Below are 14292 nucleotides of genomic sequence, written 5' to 3'. Positions count from 1 at the left end.
ATTTAGACAGAGAATCTCATTTCAGGACATGGGATGTGGTTTGGCAAGTGACTCCCAAAGATGCTGAGTAATGTGAGGGAGTAAACTTCCTCATGAGACAAAATTTGACCAGTGGAAGAAAGAAGTCAAAAGGAGGCAGCAGATAAATTCCTTCCCCTTCTTTCCTTTAAAAGACTGTTCCAAGATAGGATTTCTCCATACGGCCTTTCTGAGCACATAGTGCCTGAGCCAGGAAGTGCCCCTGCTAAGGAACAGACCTTGCCTCTGAGAGTATCATCAGGAAGCAAAACACATTGCATGGTGTTGCTCCTTCTGTGTCACCATTTCCTGTATATTTTCCTCCATTCTTGCTGCCCTAGAATTGTATGTCCCAATTAAAATCTGGGCTTACACAAGCTGGTTTTGAAAGTTGGTTGTAAAAATCAATTATGCCAACAGCAGCAATTTAAAATGGAGATGTATACCTATATTCACTAACTAGGAAAGAGGTAAGGTACACTTGATTGCTTCTAGATGGTAAGAGTTTGAATAGTTTTCATTCATCTTTTGGTCAGTATGTATTTATTGTTGCACATTCTCCAATGAATATGTATTCCAATTATAAACAGAATAGTTTTTTAAGAGCACAAACAATTCTTACACTGAAATGTTCCCAAAGTTTTGACACTATGTAATTTATTCTAATGAATAAATTTTAATGAATAAATATTATATCAATGCTGTGTCGACATGGAAGTAATTTTTACATGTGTAAATAGAGCCATACTTAGTATGAAAAGTACACAAACCATTTTTGAGGCAACTTTTATCAAATTAATTTCTTTTATATTAGACTGTCTACTGACAAACGGCTTTACTCAGCTTCCAGTTTCAGAAACAACATTTAATAATTGCTTATTCACAAAGAACAGCAGTCCCTTTATTCACTCAAAAATTTTTGGCTTACAGCCTTGTAGGCAGAGTTCACTGCACTATTTATAACCGTCCACACAAACTGGTCATAAAAGGGTGGTATTTGGGGTTAGGTCATTCAGTTCCCTGCAGAATTCAGTAATAAACCTAGTAGCTACACTTAGAAATGCTACTTTATTGTTTATATGTAGAGTTTTTTTCTATTTAAGGTACCACAGTTTATTTAAATCAGCAACTTATATTTGAGTAAAGCTTTTTTTTTTTTCTGTTTCCAGCAGGTAGTTTACTTAATATTCATGTGCAATATGAAATAGAAAGATTCCTATTCTTGGAATAAAAATCCATTAGAATCAATTTTCCCTAGTTGCTGATATATATGGAGTTTCTGTGCCTGGTCAAGTCCTTGAAAACAAATGCAGAAACAAACTTTTAAATCCTTTGTAAACCCCTGGCATGGGAGAATGATAATATATAATTACCTCATTTGTTAAACAGCTCTATCAGTTCCTCAAAGGTTTATTTAAATATTGTTCTTTCATGAAAGGATGTTTTAAAACAAAAATAGGGGGAAAGTGGGGGAAATGGAAATGCTCAATAAACAGGTTTATTAAGGGAAATTAAAAATCTTCGTGGTTTCATATATTCTACTGTGGACTATGAATGATGGACTTCGGTCTTGAGGTTGAATTTGGTTTCTAATAGATGTAAATTCAAATATTTGGATTTTCTGGATCTAAAGCCAAAAACTTAAACAAATGAACATTTTAAAGTAATATTTGATTCTGCTCTGAAAGAAAAGTAATTCTGCCTGTCTAATCCAGTAATTTACATAGTTTAGTGATTTGCTTGTCAATAATGAACAAATTGCCCTTACCCTAGTATATTACTATAATGCTTCATTTTCATTAAGACGTCTGTGGCTGGGCACAGTGGCACGCACCTTCAATCCCAGTGCTTCGAGAGGCTGAGGTGGGTGGAATGCTTGAGCTCAAGAGTTTAAGACCAGCCTGGACAATATGGCGAAATCTTGTCTCTACAAAGTACAAAAAATTAGCCAGGCCTGGTGGCACATGTCTGTAGTCCCAGCTACCCAGAAGGCTAAGTGGGAAGATCACTTGAGCCCGGGAGGTGGAGGTTGCAGTGAGCCGAGGTCGCCCCACAGCACTCCAGCCTGAGCAACAGAGTGAGACCCTGTCTCAAAAAAAAATAAAAAATAAAAAAATAAAAAAACAGCATCTGCCAACTTTTCAAAAAAGGGTTAAAGCTTTTCTTCAAGTGTGCAACCTAAATAGAAAAATACAGAGTCAAATTTAAAAACACATTAAAAAAGAAAGACTTGCCAAATTCTAGATTCAAATGAATTAGGAAGTAGATGAGTCGATGGTTCATTACAGATATGGTACCAATGTACAGAAGTAGTCTGAGAAAGATGATTATGGAATGAGCCATAATTGACTCTGAAAGGTCACTTTGGGTGAGAAGAGAGGATGAAATGATCATTAAAATAAATGGCTAAGTCAAAAGACATCATCTTCTAACACACATTTCCTACACCTGGTGAGGTATGTAGTGAGAAGGGGTAAGTGGATGACAATATGAAATACGGAATAAAGAAAATCGTCATTATTTCAAGCCTAATACCAATGAAATCACTGGTGTTTCCCTCACTCTCCCTGGATCTGGGTTCCAGAGTTCTTGCAGTACCAAGTGCTCTGAAGCTCTGGGTTCTTGACACATGCTCCATATGGCCTGTTCTCTTCCCTGTCTCCTGGGCTCTGCCCATTGCCCAATAGCAATCATACTAAGAAAACGTTTTCCATCCCTTCATGGCCTCTGCAGCCCTCATTTCTTGTGATTGGAGTCAATCTTCCTGTTAACTTTGTGATATATTCTTCCTCATGTCATTACTGACATCAGTCTAGTCACTTCTGATGTCACTCCTGAGAAAAAGAAAACTTTCTCCACAAGCATTTCAACACTTTTGTAAGGCCTCAAGGAAAAGCTTGGCCCCATTTTGCTTGTTGCACCTAGTGCCACTAGATAGCGCTCTCCTCTTATTCTTCCCAGTCTACCGTCGTCACCAGTTTACATGATGCTTAGTCATACATCTGTCCACAGATACATGGAAAGCATTTTTCAGTGATCACCAAGTCAGTAACTGTGCTCAGTTCTGGAAATTTAATGTCAAGCAAGGTCAAAACCAACCTGAAACCTTTTGGAACTTCCTTTCTAGGGAGAGGGGAGACATGGATCAAATAATCACCAATGCATAATTATAAACTATGTTAAGGGTTGTGAAGGAAAGGCTCAAAAAGTTACTAGAGCATATATGAGGATACTTATCCATCCTGGCAGGAATGAGGGGTTTGTTCCAGGGAAGGCACCCCTGAGCAAGTAACATTCATGCTGATATCTGAAAGAGTTTTGTAGGCAAAAAGAAGAAAGAAGATTTCAGGCAGAAGGAAGAATATGTGTCAACTCCATGACACATTCAGTAGTGAAAGAAGGTTAGTGTATAGGAGCCAAATACATATGGAAAGGTTGGGAGGTACTGAAAATCTACAAATTCTGACCAGGAAGTTAAGAAACAAGGCTGTTTAGCACCCTCCTGATTTTCTCAAATATCTCAGTCCTGAAACTGTCAGCTGCAACATGGTTCAGCTTTCTCCATTCTAACAGACCCAACTAAGGGAGTCCTTACTAAGCAGAACCCCCACCACTCCAGACAGATAGTATTGTGACCTCAAAATCAGTTTCCTTCTGGTAGAGTACATCATGTGCAACTTTAGAGCTTGCAATGTGTAATCAGAAAGGATTCTAACAGCAAAGGATGGTGCAGTATCCCAGGCTGGCAAGATCAAAGAGCTGTTACCATTCTTAGACCAAAAGAGAATGGAGGAGGAAAAAAAGAAAAGCAGTTTTTAGAACTAGTATAGGTTGACTGTGTGGAGAGGGCACTCGACAAGAGACACCATGCTTGATAAAAGAATCAGCCAATCTGTGGTGGCCTCTTAGGAAGGCAAATGGGAAGAGAAAGAAACCAATCTCTCCTCCCACTCTCTAATCTCTTGTCACTCTGGGAACCCAACTGGAAGCCAGAGAGCAAGGACGCCCACATGGGTCATTTTCCCAAGACGTATAGCAGAATGGAAAATGGTGAATGGGCGTACCCGATGGTAGTCAGGAGAGTTAAAGCATAGTGCACAGTTTCAAATCTTAGAGGTGCCACTGAGAAGGGGTGTGATCTTAGGAAGGTTAACTCATCTCTCCATGCTTCAGTTTCCTCATCTTTAAAATGGGAATAATGACAAAAATACATTGGTTTGTTTTAGAGATTCATAAAGTGCTTAGATTAGTGCCCGACACATGGCTAGTGCTTACAAATATTCTTAATTTTTCTCTTAATTCATTTTATAGAAGAAACTGCAATTTAAAGAAGATAAATGACTTATTCAAGATCCCATTGCCAGAAGGGGCACAGTCAAAGCCAGAATCCAGGCCTTCTGGTTCTTGTCCTAGCACTGTTCTCTTCCCCAAGCTGTCTCTTCCACGCCCTTCTCCAGAATCACCAACATAGTTATTACTAAACTGACTAATTCAGCGAGCACATTCTAAATTTCATTTCTGTTTGTTGGTTTATGGAATATTCACATTTTAAAAAAATATTTTTTAAATAGGAAAGGATTCATCCTATTCTTGATAGCTTAATGCAAATAGAAACCCAAGCCCCTTCCTCCCCAAGTTAACTTGGAATTATAGATGCTATCATGGTAGACGTTAATTTGATAACAACAGGGGCTTTTTGGGCTTCTCGGTGGAAAACTCTCAGCTGTACAGTCAACTTGGGAGTCTCTTAGGTTTTCTTATGTACTCAAAGAAGAACTGAGGGACAATAGGTTAGATTTAACTAACTGAAATACCTCAGAACAATTAATAACCCAAATAATTGGAATGGGTGGTCTTAGGAAAGATCCTACTAGAAGTTCCAGATTTGAGACAAGTATTCACAAGCTTACCTAGTGTTTATGTCAGTGGCCCCTACCACATGATAAGACAACCAGGAATGAGATCTTAACTTTATCTTTGCCTCTGCTCTGTTGCTTGTTCCCCAACCAGGCCACTAAGTCCTATATGTGTAAAGTAGCCAAGTAATTTATCATCTAAGCTAGGATGCTGTTGAGATAAGGGGGTAGTATTAACTATTACACTGGGAAAACAGGCCCGAGCATGAACTCTCCTGGACAAATTGGGACATATAATCATCTCAATCTTAGAGCATTTTGACTCCTGTCACATCTTCCCTCATGATGTACATGCCACTGTAAGCAAAAGTCTAGTTATATCCTTATATCTAACCATACAGAATATATCTATTGTTTGATATATATGATATATATCAAATTAAAATTTATTTGATAATATATGATTATATATTGATTAATATATAATCATTATATAAAAACAATGTAGTAAGACTTACATGTTTACCCTTTTCTCAGCCTTTTTTTTTTTTTTTAGATGGAGTCTCACTCTGTGACCCAGGCTTCATTGCAGTGGTGCAATCTCGGCTCACTGCAACCTCTGCCTCCTGGGCTCAAGTGATTCTCCTGCCTCAGCCTCCTGAGTAGCTGGGATTATAGGTGTGCACCACCACACCTGGCTAATTTTTGTATTTTTAGTAGAGATTAGTTTCACCATCTTGGTCAGGCGGTCTCAAACTCCTGACCTCAGGTTATCTGCCCGCCTCGGCCTCCCAAAGTGCTGGCATTACAGGTGTGAGCCACTGTGCCCAGCCAAACAAAGACTTTACTGTTGAAATCTATTGTTATTTTATTTATTTAGTTATTTATTTATCTATTTATTTATTTAAAGCTGAGTTTCCATGAGAAGATCAAGTTATTTTATGTCTGAACAAGTAATATTTCAATCTCACACTTTGCTGTTAAATCTTAAATGCAGATTGATAATGAGACTTGAAGAGTCACTAAATCCTGACATAAGCTTCCAGGCTATGACGAAGGAGTAATAACAATACAAAATAATACATACTTGGGCTTGGGAGAGAAAGTATCTAGATTGTCAAAGCCTCCTCTTCTATGCACCCCATAATCCTTCTGGTGCCCTTTTACTTGTCTCAACTCTAATATTGGCATCCATTCTCTCTGATTCAAAGAATTTATCTTTGTGGGGCCGGGTGCTGTGGCTCATGCCTGTAATCCCAGCAGGCGGGCGGATCACAAGGTTAGGAGATCGAGACCATCCTGGCTGACAAGGTGAAACCTCATCTCTACTAAAAACATAAAAAAAGTAGCCGGGTGTGGTGGTGGGTGCCTGTAGTCCCAGCTACTCGGGACAATGGCGTGAACTCAGGAGGCGGAGCGTGCAGTGAGCAGAGATCACGCCACTGCACTCCAGCGTGGGAGACAGAACAAGACTCTGTCTCAAAAAAAAAAAAAAAGAAAAAGAAAGAATTTATCTTTGTGGTAGTACCATAGTCTTCAGGTAGAGAGAGCTGATGAAATTTAACTTCTGATTATCTCCGGAAGTTGAGCTAAGTCAGTAATGAATGTGTACTTTGTAATTTTGTCGATTTGAACATTCACTACCTGCTGTTGGTGTTTTAAAAATCCCAGAAGTTTTAGGTTGAATAATATAAAGCAAAAACATCATAATATTCACTGGAGAGAAAAAATAATTGATTTTTTAATGTACACTTTAAAAAGTAAATAGTGTATGTTCAAAGGAAGATTAGTGAATTGCTACAGTCACAGCTCAGTAACACTGGACTTGAACACTACTGATAATGAGTATTACGTCTAGCATTCATATGAAGATTATGTCTGCAGACCTCAACAGTTTCATGACGCTGCCAGATAAAAATATTTTAATTTGCCTTTCAATTTTCCACACTTAATAGAGTAACTTGCTGTAACATTCCTTATAGATCAAGGATGCAAACATTTTCAGGGTTTAAGCTACAGGATTAGGAGGATTAAGCTAAGGATTAGGAAGAAAAATCATTACAATTCTTTGTCCTATATGTGTTAACAATAAGCCTCAGCTTTTTTCTAACGACATTTGCTTTACATAGACATAATAGGAAGTCAAATCAATAAGTACTTCAAGGGCAGTACTTTGTGCCCAGTACTCTATCAGGAACCACGGACATTCGGAAAGAAGTCAAAGATGTCATCCTTGCATTTAGGAAATGCACACACTTGTTGGAGAGTAGGAATGTGTATTTCTGTATCTACACAGCATTAGAAAGATCCACAGTGGGAGAGAGGAATATGGAAGCAAAATATTAAACAGGATGTGTTATCGATATAGACTCAACTATCTGTACTATAGTCATTAGAAAGGGGAAGGCTAACTTTAGGCAGGAGTTAGTCAAATAAGGCTTCATGGAGGAGGGGAAGCCTGCAGACAAAAGTGGAATTTCTGGAGTTATATTTGAAAAGGGAAAGTGTTCCAGGGAGAGAATGGCGCAAGCAAAGACACTTAAATAGTCCCTCCTTTATTAATCCATTCAGCAACCATTTAATGAGCGCTTAGCTCATATGAGGACCAGTAACCAATATCTTCAAAGATGAAATGAAAGATGAAATCATGCTTCCTATCTTTATGAGAACGGCTTAGGAGGAACTTCAATCTTATAATCCAGTACTACTCTGTAATCAGCTTCTGATGAGTATTTATTAAAAGAATGAGGCTTATCCTACTTTCCCAATGCATCTTCTTTCTTTGATATAATACAGTCTATCCAGCTGACTCACATTCTTCTCTCTTTCATGAGACTGTGTCCCACTTGCTGCTCTCACTGCCCACAGTCATCACCAGTTCACAGAGTGGGTGGGTGTGGGTTTCCAGAAACCCAACTGGGATGTGTGGGTTAATAAAATCACCTGGAAGCAAGAGCTACCCGAGGACAGGCTAAGGAGTGATCATAGTTAGGAGCAGCCCAATAGCACTGTCATCTGGCAGCTGAGACACCAAATCCTGGGAGAAAACAGGGATCATGACCTGCCAGCTGCTGTCAGCTGAAGCAAAGTGTAGGCAAATAGATCATATGCCAACCTCTGCCCTGAACCCTGAAGAGTTTCAGGTTCACATTCATTTCTAAATGCAAGGCCAGCTCCAGAGAATATTGCAAAATGGGTTCTTAGTCATCAATGCCCTATTAACCTCTTCTTTGCTTCCCCTTTAAAGGCTCTTTTACTGTCCAATTGTGTATTTCATTTTTTCTTTATTTTTTCCTTTTCTTCTTCTTTTTTTTTTTTTTAAGATGAGGCTTTGCTCTGTTGACCAGGGTGGAATGCAGTGGTGTGATCATGGTTCACAGTATCCTTGACCTCCCAGGCTCAAGTAGTCCTCCCACCTCAGCCTCCTGAGTAGCTGTGGTCACAGGCACAAGCCACCATGCCTGGCTAATTTGTTAATTTTTTTGGTAGTAATGGGGTCTTACTATGTTACCCAAGCTGGTCTTGAACTCCTAGACTCAAGAGATCCTCCCACCTCGGCTCTCCAAAGTGCTGGGAGCATAGGCATGAGCCACAGCACCTGGCCTCAATTGTCTGTTTCTTTAGACCAGCCACGAGCTTTCCAAAGCTTTGTTTCCAAGGCAGATAGGCCTTTTCTTTGCCCACACAGAGGCAGCTGATCATTTCTAGAGAAAATAGTGCAATTAGAAAGGTTGGTTTATGCCATGATCTGAATGTTTGTGTTTCCCAACTTAAATTTGAATCCTGAGATCCTGACCCCGAGGGTAATAGAATTAAGAGATGGTGCTTTTAGGGGGTGATTAGGTCGTAAGTGTGGAGCCCTCGTGAATGAGATTCATGCCCTTACAGAAGAGGCCCCAGTGAATTCCCTTACCCCTTCTGCCAGGTGAAGACACAGGAAGCAGAGAGCTCTCTATGAACAAGGAAGCAGGCTCTCACCAGACACCAAATCTGCTGACAGCTTGATCTTGGACTTCCAGCCTTCTGAACTGTGAGCAACAAATATTGGTTGTTTAAGCTGTCAGTCTATGGTGTTTTCGTTATAGCAGAAATGGACTTAGCTGCCTTGTATCCATCAACACCCTCTACTACAACAGGAAAATAGAAGGCATCTTTCTTCCCACCATGAAATTTAAACATATCTGCATACATGTTCATTGTCTTAGTCCATTTTGTGCTAGTATAAGAGCACAGATCTATAAAGAACAGAAATCTATTTCTTACCATTCTGAAGGTTGAGAAGTCAAAGATCAAAGTACCAGCATCTGGTGAGGGCTGCTCCTGGCTTCCATGATGGCATTTTGAACACTGTCATCCAAAGAAGGGAAACACTGTGTCCTCACATGGCAGAAGACAGAAGGGACAGAGGACCAAACTCCTTCATAAGGGCTTTTATAAAACATTAATCCATTCATGAAGGTGGAGCCCTTATGACCTAAATATTCCCAAAGGCCCCAACTCCCAACACTGTTGCATTGGGGATTTAAGTTTCAGCATTCAAATATATTCTAAAACACTCATTTATAAAGCCTTCTATTTTAGCTAATAAAGATAAAGGTGAAATCTTCCAGTCAATGGTGAGAAGACAGAGTTATTTTATGATGATTTCGGGAAACCAGGTAGTCATCTAAAAATAAAACTAAAATTGTCTTAACACCTCCCACTTGCGCCAGGAAAATATACAACTGAATCAAAGATTTCAGTGTAAATAATGAAACTATAAATCAGTTCTAAGAAATCTTGAGAGATTTCTTCTAGAGTTGGAAAAGCCTCTCTAACTATGACACAAAACTCAGGAACCATAAACAAAAAGATTTATACATTTGACAATACAAAAATCAACCATTTCTACAAGGCTGAAGCTACCATAAACAAATTTCAATGACAAACAACAAACTGGGAAAATACATATGCACGATATATTGGAAGCAAAGGGCTACTTTTCCTTATATAAAGAAAGCATGTATAAAGTGTTAAAAAAACAACTCAATTTTTTTAAACGTACAACAATCTTCCCAATGGCTCTTAACCAGTAAAACATGTTTAATCTCACTCATAGCTAAAGAATGCAAATTAAAATAATCCTGAGCTACAATTTTTCACTTGTGAAATTAGGAAAGATCAAAAATTTGATAATCTTCTGTGCTGATGAGGTTGTGGGGAAAGAGGCATTTTCATATTGCTGATGGGAATGTAATAGGTACAACTTCTATGAAGAGGAATTTAGCATTATTTACCAAAATCACAACTATTCATACTCTCTGATCCAGAAAATTCTACATCTAAAAATTTATCTTACAGATTACATGTACACACACTTCCAAAATATATAAGGTTATTCGTTACAGCTTAGAAATGAAAAATGTTAGAAATAAACATGATCTCTCTCAATAAGAGATAAATCAACAATGACACACCCACACAATGAAGTTAGACCTCTGCTCCTTCTCCACACAGCCTGTAAATGTTAGCTTTCCTCTACACTCAATCCTAGACCTTCTTCCATTCCTACTCTTGGGGGTCTCATCCATTGCCAGGGCTTTAAATATCTCCACAGAAAATATCTCATACCAGAAACCTTATAATAATCTTTGTTGTCTCCCTATCCCTCATTCTCTTCACTAAATGCTATTAAACTACCTCAAAATTACATTTTAATAGTAAAACAGCTTTACAGATGTATAACTGAAATAAACTGTACATAATTATAGCACATTATTTGATAAGCTTTGACACAAGCATACATTCAAAACTACCACCATAATCAAGATAATAAACATCTCCATCACCCCGAAAGTTTCCTAATGCTCCTTTGTAATCCCTCTGGCCCACCACTCCCTACTCCCCAAACTCCCACCCCCAGGCAGCCACTGGTATGCTTTCCATCATGATAGCTTAGTGTGTATTTTCTAGAATTTTATATAAATAGAATCATACAGTATAAACTCTTCATTCTTCTTTCACTTACCATAATTATTTTCAGATTCATCTATGTTTTGTATATATTAGTTCATTACTTTTGTGACTGAGTAGTATTCTGTTGTATGGAAATATAATTTGTTTCAATTTACCTGTTGATAAACATTTTAATTCCTTTCATGTTTTCTCTATTATAAGTCAAACTAGTATGGATGCAAACATATATTTAATCCTTCCAGTTTCCTCCATTTAAAAAAGTTCTATGTTTCCTCCTCCCGTTTTTAACACCTTTGCTAATCAACCACCCTCTATGAGTAGGTGTAAGGGTTTCTTGATGGATCTACTTTCTATTCTTCATTCTACCCTACAACTACAGCTATCATTTTTTTAAAAAAAATTAATGCTTGTCCTTTTTTGTTTAAAGTTCTTTAGTAACCACCACTTCCTCTACCTTGCCCCAGCCCAATACTCTAAGGATGTAATCCAAACTTCATAGCCTAAAATGCCTCTTATGTTATCTGGCCTCCCTCATTTTACCTAGCACTGCTGTCTCTCAGGCTCATGCTTCCTGACCCACATAATCCTTCTCTCATTGCCTCAAAAGCTCCACTTTTTTTTTCTACTCCAAGTATCTTTCACACGCTGTTCCTTCTTGGAATTCTCTTCCCCAGTTCACCTACTGTCTTGCAACTTTTCCCATTCCTTAAGTTTCCAAGAAATCAGTAATGGATTACAAACAGCTATCCAAATTTTCTGCCACTGTTGAAGAGGTAAGAGATGAGTTGACTCATGCAAGAAGTGGAGCAAGGAGGCTGATCTAAGGAAAAAAAAAATGAGCAAAGCCAAAAACTATGAACCCATGGTGATAATATCCAAAGTATTGAGAGGCCAGTCCAGGAGGCTCATCAATCTTTTCATAGCTAAAGACCACAGAAGCAATCAAAAGTAAAATATGTATGACACAAAACCATTACGTTGATAAAAGAGAGCCTTGAGCAAACATTAAAATATGAAATGGAAAAAAGATGAAAATTACTAGACAGATGACTACTAATATGGAATCTAGACAAAGGTGTTCTAACATAAAAATAATGGGAATTCTTAAATTTTAAAAAGCAAATAGTAAAAGAAAAGGTAGTAAAAGATTTAATAACAAAAAGAGAACACAAAGCACTAGAAAACATTTCCCAGGAAAATCTGATAAAGAATATTTAATGCTTACACATATCCTGAAATAAACTAAAAGGTTTAAGGACATCCATGTAGAAAAAGAAAAGCTCCTCGAAGTGTAAGGGCTGGGAGGGAGGTGCAGATGAGCCTGACCCCCAACACCTCAGCAGCAGCATTCAATGCCAGAAGACAATGGAGTTCTGCTTACACAGTTCTGAGGAAAGAAAAAGGTAATTTTGTGTCCAACTAATTGTGCTTGAAACATAAAGGCAGGAAACAGACTTTAGAATAAGCAACAATTCATGAAATTTAGTGCTTATGAATTATTTTTGAAAAAGCCATCCAGCAACAAAACCCAGCAAGCCAATTGTTAAGTGAAAAATTAAAATCCTGAAGTGGAAGGTTGGTCACTAAACCCATTCAGTGGCTTAAAGAAAAAGCAAAGCTGAGAATTACGGTTATAGGACAGAGCAAATTTATGAATCTTGATAATGAAAAGATAATAATACACTTAACAGAAATATGGTGTTGTAGGGGTAGGTTAGAAAGATGGTGTCATGTTCCTTACCTTCAGTGCAGACAGATTCATAGATCTGCTTGAATTGAAGCATTTTGGTGATTGGGTTTTTTTAAAGTAAAAAAATCTCTTGAAATTTTAGAGTTATCGTCTAGGAAAATAAAATTGCTTGATGTGAAGAAACTCATTAATATGAGATTGAGCAATTCTACCAATTGCATTAGCTTTTCTCCAGTTTAGTTCAAGGAAAGACAAGTTTAATGCTTTTTGTTTTTTTTTAAAAAACATTTATGGTAGGTCTCATTTTTATAGAATTTTGTCTGTGTATGAATATGGGTATATACATAGAGAGATCACCAGGAATTAGGATGATGTTGCCAAATGTTATGACAATTATTTCTGGGCAGTTGATAGTGGGGGTTTTGCTTGTTGGTTTTGTTCTTTAACTTTCTTCTATATACTCTTCTGTAGCACTTTTTGTGATAAGCATGTATCAGTTTTATAAAACCAATGATTTTTGAATGGGTCCCTGATGTCTGAGCTATTGCAGGGGATGGCTGAGGAGAGGGACTTTTACCAGAAGGCCCTCTAATCATGGGTCTCATACTCATGAAGACCATAAACTTAGATTTTTTATGTCCTCTCCAAATGAGTTCAATACATGCTGTAACTGAAATATATTAAAATGATTAAACACTTAAATTATAGGGAGTTTTCTTCTTTTTAAAATTATAGCTGGAACTTCAAGATGTCCATCCTTCTTGAGAAGCCCTGCATACATTATTCGAAATTAAGAAATAATGATTTAATACATTGGGAAGAATACGGCTCAGAGGAGGGATCCTAGAGGCTTCCTTCCCCTTCCTGGATCATGCCCAGTTTAGAACTTTCTACCAGGCAAACACTATGCAGCCCTGACACTTCCACCTACAACTGCAAGCATTGAACAAAAGGCAACTAATTTTTATGTACCATTTCTGGAACTAGCCCTAGTCATCCAACACACGTATCTCTCTGAATTATAATGCTCATAGCTTATTACTTGCTTATATTTGGCTCTACTTTAGTCTGCCTTCTCTCTGATCTAAAGACTCAGTTCCTAATCTCACTACTGAGTTTAGAAAATACTGCTTTTCTCACAACTAGATTCATAATGAGATTATCCATTTGTCTTTGGCTACCTGAACTCACATCATACCTGTGGGTTTCAGTTCCCACCTCTCCCCTGCCTCACTGCTTCTTAACATCTGGCTGATTGCTAACCATATCTCATTCACCTATAGTCATGTGGTGCTGGAAAATAAACCAAGAAAACAGTACGACTTACTTGCTGATTAAAACTTCTGTAGCAATGAAGGGTGAAAAGGATTCATAAGAGTGTTGAGAAATTCTGGCAGGACCAATATCCAGAATGATGAAACTGAGCTCCTCATGGAAAGACAGTCCTGGAACTCATGGGCTCTCACTGCCCCTGAGATGTGACAGAAATAGTCTTTAACTTGGAGTTAGAAGACCTTGATTCTAATCCTAGCTCTCTGCTGGCCAACTGCCCTACAAGTGAGATGAAAAGACACTAAACAGTAACTCGAATCCTCACAAAGAAATAAAAAGCACCAATAAGGATAACTACATAGGTGACTTATAAAAGCATAAATGTGTGTTTGCTTGTAACTTTTCTGACTTAAGACAACTGCATAAAGCAATACTTATAAAACTATTGATGGGTTTATAACATATAAAGATGTACTTGGGCAATAATAGCATAATGGACTA

This window comes from Trachypithecus francoisi, unplaced genomic scaffold (assembly GCF_009764315.1).
Source record: "Trachypithecus francoisi isolate TF-2019V2 unplaced genomic scaffold, Tfra_2.0 Lachesis_group10, whole genome shotgun sequence".
Taxonomy (NCBI): Eukaryota; Metazoa; Chordata; class Mammalia; order Primates; family Cercopithecidae; genus Trachypithecus; species Trachypithecus francoisi.
The sequence above is the reverse complement of the archived record's forward strand: the minus strand, read 5'-3'. Positions refer to the sequence as shown.